This window comes from Thamnophis sirtalis, unplaced genomic scaffold (assembly GCF_051295495.1).
Source record: "Thamnophis sirtalis isolate CommonGarterSnake01/CBP01778 unplaced genomic scaffold, rThaSir2_p1.2 scaffold_8, whole genome shotgun sequence".
In the NCBI taxonomy this organism is placed as follows: Eukaryota; Metazoa; Chordata; class Lepidosauria; order Squamata; family Natricidae; genus Thamnophis; species Thamnophis sirtalis.
Window position 1 is genome coordinate 45,003,345 of NW_028261388.1, and position 7,192 is coordinate 45,010,536.

The 7,192-nt window shown below is 37.2% G+C and overlaps 1 protein-coding gene across 3 annotated transcripts in view; it reads right to left on the bottom strand.

Annotated features, from left to right (window-relative positions):
* NRIP1 (nuclear receptor interacting protein 1) overlaps positions 1–6,792 on the bottom strand; it is a 77,820-nt gene extending 71,028 nt beyond the window's left edge. Inside the window, exon 1 of one of the 3 annotated variants that reach the window (XR_001313701.2) lies at positions 6,289–6,792. The gene's annotated coding sequence lies outside the window, so the exon portion shown is untranslated. Of the gene's footprint in view, positions 1–6,016; positions 6,214–6,288 lie in introns of those variants that run through there. The other 2 variants (XM_014068970.2, XM_014068977.2) reach the window with 2 other exon arrangements.
* Positions 6,793–7,192: the final 400 nt, after the last annotated feature.

Genomic DNA, 7,192 nt, shown 5'->3' on the forward strand with positions numbered 1-7,192 from the left:
ATTTTAGGAGCGTGATAGCTCAGCTATTAAAGATGTTTAGTTTGTCAGCTGGAAAGCTTCAGCCCCGGTTCAAGATCCAATCATGGTCTCACATGAAGTGGTGAGTTCTCATTACTTGACCTAGTTCCTGCCAACCTAACAGTTTAATAGTATGCAAATGCAAGTGGATAAATAAGTACCAGTTCGATGGGAAGGTAACAACATTCTATGCACTTTGGCATATAGTCATGCCAGCGACATGACTATAGAAGTGTCTTCAGACAATGCTGGCTCCCTCAGCTAAGAAGCAGAGATGAGCACAGCCCCTAGAGTCAGGCATCACTGGTCAGGGGAAACCTTTACCTTTCTATGTATATTTTGTCTAAAACTTGGTTTTTTTTCTCCTTGTTTACAAATAGCTAATCTTTGTGTGAAAATCAGCAAGGGATAAGTGATAAATTCCATTCAGTGAGAAAAAATGTTTCAGTGTGGTTGAATTTGTGGCCTACTGAATGGAAGCCAGGACTCACTGTTTTTCTGTTGCTACTCTCTAATAATGAAATAGTGTCTCAGATTTAAGGCTTGCTACCTTCATTTTGTTCTAAAATTACCGAAGATAGAATTCTTACAAATAGAATAAGTAGAATAGTTTATAATCACCAGAATTAAATTTATTAACATTTATTTTTGTTATTTGATGTTTGTTTTTAATTATATTTTTGTTCCTGACGTGTGTGTGTGTGTGTGTGTGTACATGTGTGTGTGAGAGAGAGCTAACATACCTGTCTCCTTTTTTCCCAACAATAATAACCTATGAGTTGAGTTGGGATAAGAGTGACTAGTCCAAAATCATCCAAATGGCTTTCATGTCTAAAGAAGTCCTTGTTAAATTCTTTTTAAACTTTGCTATGAAAAAATAAAACTATTGGTTCAATTTATAGAACAGATATATTTACAACGGACACAAGCAATAAAAAGTCAGTGATTTTTTTTTTTTTAGTATTTTTACTAGGACATATTTTCTATATTTTAATAATCAGATACATTTCTGATTCCATTCTTATTATTTATGGAGGAGATGGAGATGGTGGTGGAAGAGGAGTGGGGAAGGGAAAGGAGGATCTCTTACTTTCAAAATGTTTTCCTGCAGGACATGAGTAACTTATACAAGAATTCTGTACTGTCTGAGAAGCAATTACTTGTCTAAATCACTTAATTGCATAAATAATTTTCTGAAACAATACCAGTTCTATCCAAAATCTAAGTCCTACTGAATTCAATTGAGTTTACATCTAGAAAACTAAGCACTGTACAGGTAGTCCTCAACTTATGAACACAATTGAGCCCAAAGTTTGTGTTGCTAAGTGAGAAATTTGTTAACTAAAATTGTCCCATTTTACAACTTTTCTTGCTATGTTTGTTAAGTGGATCCCTGCAGTTGTTAAATTAATTGTTAATTGAATCTGGTTTCCCTGCTGACTTTTCTTGTCAGAAGGTTGCAAAAGTTCATTGTATTATCTTAGGACATTGCAATCATCAAAAATCTGAATCAATTGTCAAGCATCCAAATGTAAATCCCATGACCATGGGGATGCTGTAACAGTCATAAAGGTAAGAAATGGTCATAAATCATTTTTTTCAGTGCTGTTGTGACTTCAAATGGTCACTAAACGAACTGTTGTAAGACAATGACTACCTGTATAGGGTTACAGTATGAAACATGTCAGATAAATATACACTTAAGAGAATCTGAGCTCATTATTTGTTTCGTAACGTTGAATATTATTTTCCTTTTTTTCTTTTAGAACATGAGAATACCCAACAGATTATAAGCAATAATTGTTAAATTTTGTAGGTTTAAAGAAGTCTTGTCACATTTGCTACTGGGGGAATCATGGACTTTGATCAGCAATTGCATACTGAAGTTTCTTTGTATTTCGGGGTGGGGCTATATAGAACTGTTTATTATGTTTATATAAAACATAAAAAGGAAAAAGAACAAATGAGGGGAAAGGAAAAAGAAAATAACAAAAGCATACAATGTTACAATAGATAATGAATACTTTGTTACAATAGAAAGACATTTCATTCTGAATGTATACTTGTGTATTGATATGTATTTGTTCTCTTCTTATGAACTGGCTCTTTATCAATATAGTAGAAAGCCTGCAATATTATTCCATGTGGTAAATTTTAATGTTGTGTCTAATAACTGTTTTTCTTATGAATTGTAATACATTATTACTGACATTCTAAAAATATTCCAAGGCACTAACTTTTTCTTAAGTCTTAGTACTGATCTCTATAAACTGGAAACAGATTTTCTAAAATGGCCAAAATCTATTTTGGTGGCAATTAACAAACAAGCAATAGCACAGATCATAAATTATTTGTATCAACCCCGATTCACTGGAAGCAGGATCTCCACCCAAGACTATGCAGCATCTTTCAGACCTTCATAATTTTATGTAACTTCTACAGCAGTTAGATTTTTGTATCTTGTCATTCTTAGATGATTTAAAACCTATTGTATTGGAACATAATATTAACAGTACTGTCATATTCAACAAACAAGATACAAGTAAATTTTATATAAAATCAAGTAGTTTTTGTATTTTCCACACCTGCTGCAAATGCATCACTCATTTTGTTGATCAATGTTTTAAATGTCACTTTGGAGCAGAGAAGTGATAAAAGAGATCACTAACCTGAAAGCCAACTAGATTTGGTACAATTTTTTTTGGCATTTAACTTGTAGATTTTAAACAGCACATTATGAAAGTTGATAAAGCAATAATTTACAAGTTTGGCACATCTATATCTGTATTTATATCTATATATCTATATTGACAATCTAACTTCTTTCTCCATTTTTTTCCCACAGTTCTGAGGAAAATCTACTGAAGCTGGTATTAGTTTTGGAAGGAAATCTCACACTGGCACCAATAGCAAATTTCATACCAATGTAATTATTAATTTTAAAATTAATGTAATTTAAATGGATTTGCCTAAGAGTTTAATCAGAGGAAGTACTTTCACTCCCCACTACCATCCTTACTGGAAGTGATCTATATCAATTGTCAATTTTCACTACATGCACATTTTATCTATTTTTTAAAAAATATACAGAGCAATCATATTATTTAATAGAAAGTTTAAATAGAAAATCAAAAGAATTATGCAGTATGCATTTCAGTCAGATATTGAAATTAAGTTTTCACTAGAAACAAAGACAGAATAAGAATCCTTATCCAGCATCAACATATCCAAATCAACCTTTAAACATCCCACGCTTTTAAAATAATGTTTTATTTTTTTGTGGCATGTATTATATACTTGTAAAAAAGCAACTTGAGGAAAACATTTCTTTCAATTACTATTCAGTTTTAAAATCTATACCACCATTGGTGGTAGAATCTAACACTTCTTGGTGATCTTATTTTTTAAGATCATAATAATGAGAAAAAGACCAAATTAATACTTGGATGGGAGATCACCAAGTGATCTGAGGACCATAGAGAAGATTGGGAAATTGAATAAAAAAGACCTCCTGGAAGAAAACAATAAGACTTTTATAGATCTATGTATTGTTTCCAAGACAACATGGATGTGTTGGTTAGTCACAAGAATCAAGCTTGACTTGACATGGTTTTTGTTGTTGTTGTTGTTTTAGAATTCATAGGTCTTTTAGGAATTTGAGGAATCCAAGCCCACACAAAAAATTACAATAATGTGTAAATGACTAGGAAAACAATATGAATAAAAACCTTGATATTTCAACAAGCAAATTCACATTTCAATATCTCCTGTTGATTACAGTGCCATCCTACACTAAACTCTGTAGTTTGAAAATGATTGGCACTTTTTTCTGAAAATTATAATGCAGGGTTATTTAATATAAATACAATTTTAAGAACTTATAAATATTGATAATTTGTGAAAAAGCATCCACACAATGGTAAATAATGCCATGCAAATCTGATAAAGAAATGGAAAGGCAGCCTTGTAACCAGATCTATATTTTACTTTTACCTCCCCCCTCCTCCCAAAAAAATAAAGGGGAAAGGAAGAGAAATTAGTAATCCTGGTTTAATAAAGTTATATAATGACATTGTGCACCGCTCAAAGAATGCTGTAATGCACTGTGGAGTGGTATATAAGTCTAAATGCTACTGCCATTGTTATAATAAAGATGGTACTGTATGTACTTTAATCCTACTCCAATTATGAAGAAAAATTTAAAGTATGCCCAAAAATAAGGGGCAACAGTAGCACAAGACTTTTGCCCAAATTAATCATGCTAAATCCTATAACTGTTAAGTACTGAGCAAATACAAGCAACTGAAAGAATCTGGAATTTACTGAGTAAGTGCAGCTCTTTGAACACATTCCGTTAATAAGTCACATTCCCAGTGCCACACCTTTATTGGTAATGTATTTGTGTATATCTATATGATCAGTCTGTGCCTGGGAATTTACTTAAAAACCAAAGCATATTTTCTCAAACACAAATAATTCTCTATGCCTTACTTTGAATTTAGGGACTTCTATAATGTAAATATTTCAGCTAAACACTGCATTTGTTTTACAATAATTAAAATAGCTACTACTCTACCACTATTTTTTATTATCATCTGTTCTAAACCAATGCTTTAGAGGTTTTTTTTATATAAAAAGAAATTCCTTCCAGAATTCCTTGAAGAATTAAAATAAGCCAAAAACTTTTTTAAAAGAAAGATTAAAAAATACCAGGGACAAACAGAAAGCAAAAGCAGAACACTTGGAAACATAAAATACTTCTGTGTTATTAAGCACATTGCCTATTCAGATCACACATGCTTAACTAGTCTACTGAGAATGTGACATATGTCACACTGAGCTATAATCCATTAAAAGTTAAATACAGATTCATTCATCTTTACTTTCATAACAGGCTTTATTCCAGAGAGTAAAGAGCAATCTTCACCTCTAAAATCAAGCTGAAATTAAAAGTTGAATTGTCCTATGTTCCAAATGAACTTTGTGGATTATACTATGAATGACACTACATCTGCTTTGTACCCAAAAACATGCCTTTTGGTATTGCAGAAATAATTGGTTTGTCAAATAAACTACATATTTAGAAAAAGAGTTGACCAAAAGAATATACATTAAGTATCCATATATTGCACTTCCATTTTTAATAATGTCACAACTTTATAACTAATACAGTATGTACTAAGGTTTGACAGTGTTGTCAAGTCATTATAGACTTTATACTTTTAGAAAGTTTCTTAATACCACTGCCAGTGATCTTCCAATCACAACTGTTTGTCATTAAATTCAGTAAGTACAATCCAAAAACCTATAGAGATTTTACTATTTCCCCCCCTGTTATTTCTGAAGCAGCCTTAGCCAAGAAAATCATCACTAGAGATAAATGGTGCAACAAGATATGGAATAAGTCGAAAGAAAGTGGGAACACATTATTGAACGAAGTGATTCGAAAATATCTGTTATTGAAGATAAGGTTGGACTGGGAACAAAAATCTTAACATCTGTGTGCGTGTATGCATGCATGCGTGTATATTTCCCTGTTTGCCAATGGAAAGGAAGTGAATAAATAACGAGGGGTGAGCACAGGGAGAAAAGAGGCATGGCCTGGTCTAGAGCGGTTGTGCATGCAAATTAAAGAAGAAACGGGAGCTTCGGAGCGGTACAAGGAGGCTCTGGAGCAAGGAAGGGAGTGGGAAGAAGAGGGCTGAGCCTTCAGGATTTGCTCGCCAAGGTTTGCCTCGGCTCTAAATCCGCAGAGGAGCAGCTGGTGGAACTGCAGCTACTGCGCACAAGACTTTGTGGGCTCTCTGATTCAGAGAAAGGTTGAGGGGAAAGTATGGAGGATGCGAAAGGGGAAAAGAATTTTAAAAAAAGCCGCCCCATACATCAGGGAGCCCAAACTTTGCTCGCTCTGTTTTCCTAATTCGCTTCCAAACTTTATTTATTTAGCCCCCGTGGCGGGGGAGGGGGGAGGAAAAGCCAGAGGGTGGAAAAAACTGACCGGTTCCACCGGAAATAATCCTGAGAGATCCGAAGTAACCCCTTCCCCGTTCTTCCTCCAGCGCCTGTGCCCCATCCGTCCGTTTGAGTCTCTCCCTGATCCCGGTTCTTGTCAGGGTGCCAAAGCGGCGCCTCTCCAGCTCGCTCTGCCCCCGGAGTCCCTAATCTCAGCCGCGGCCATTTCCATTTTCTTCCTCGTCGTCCTCGCCCTCTTCTCCCCGCCCTCCCGTACCCCTCCTCCGGCGAAAAGCCAACCGGGGCCCTCGCGCTTACCTCCCAAAATGAGGTTCGTGGCGTTCCCGCCGGCCGTTTCCGCGACTACCATTGCCGTCCTCGGGAAGCAGCGGCAGCAGCCCTGTCTGGAGCAAGCGCCGGCCCGCCTGTCCGCAGCCCGTCAGAGGGCTCTGAGCGCGCGCACCCGCGCGCACCTTCCCTTGCTCCAAAGGCCACCCGTGACAAGCGGACGCGAACTCAAGGCAGTTAATTCTAGCGTGGGGAGCTCCGACGAGTGGCGGCTTAATGGAAGGGAAGAGGAGGAGAAAGGGGCCGCCGCTCCACGAAGCAACTCATGAAGCCACCGCCTCCGACGCCGAGACGAAAGCGCACAGAAGCATATCTGCACTCGCGCAACTACACAATGCCCTTTCAGGAAGCTGCCCTCACCCTCTCCACAGGGTATCTGCGTCTCTGTGTGTAAATGTCCTCCCTCCTTTCTCCCTGATTCGGGGCTCTGCTGCAATGCCTGCGAGGCTGACTTTCAAAGCCTCACCCGCAGCCTACGATCTTCCCTCCCTCCCCTCCCTTCTTTCCAGCCTGTCAGTCCCTCCCTTCATTTCGCTCTCTCTCTCGCTCTCTCTCTCTCTTGCCATTCATTCGTTTGGCCAAGTTTCGCGGGTTTAACCTTTTTCTTTCCCACCACCAGCTAGGAAAATCTGATGGAGAAAGGGAGAGGGCGGCTGTATTTTGACACAGACCACAGCTGATTATTTGGCACAGTCTCATGGAAGGCTACAAGGCTTGCAAATAAAGTTGATTTCAAAGTTGATTTGAATATACAGTCAACAAACAGGCATGGCAAACCAAGGCTGGTGTGTGGTTGTGTGTGTGTTAGCAGAAGTGCAATTTAACATGAATTGCTTTAGACTTTTCAGGTGAAAGTAATTAGGGAAGTTCAAAT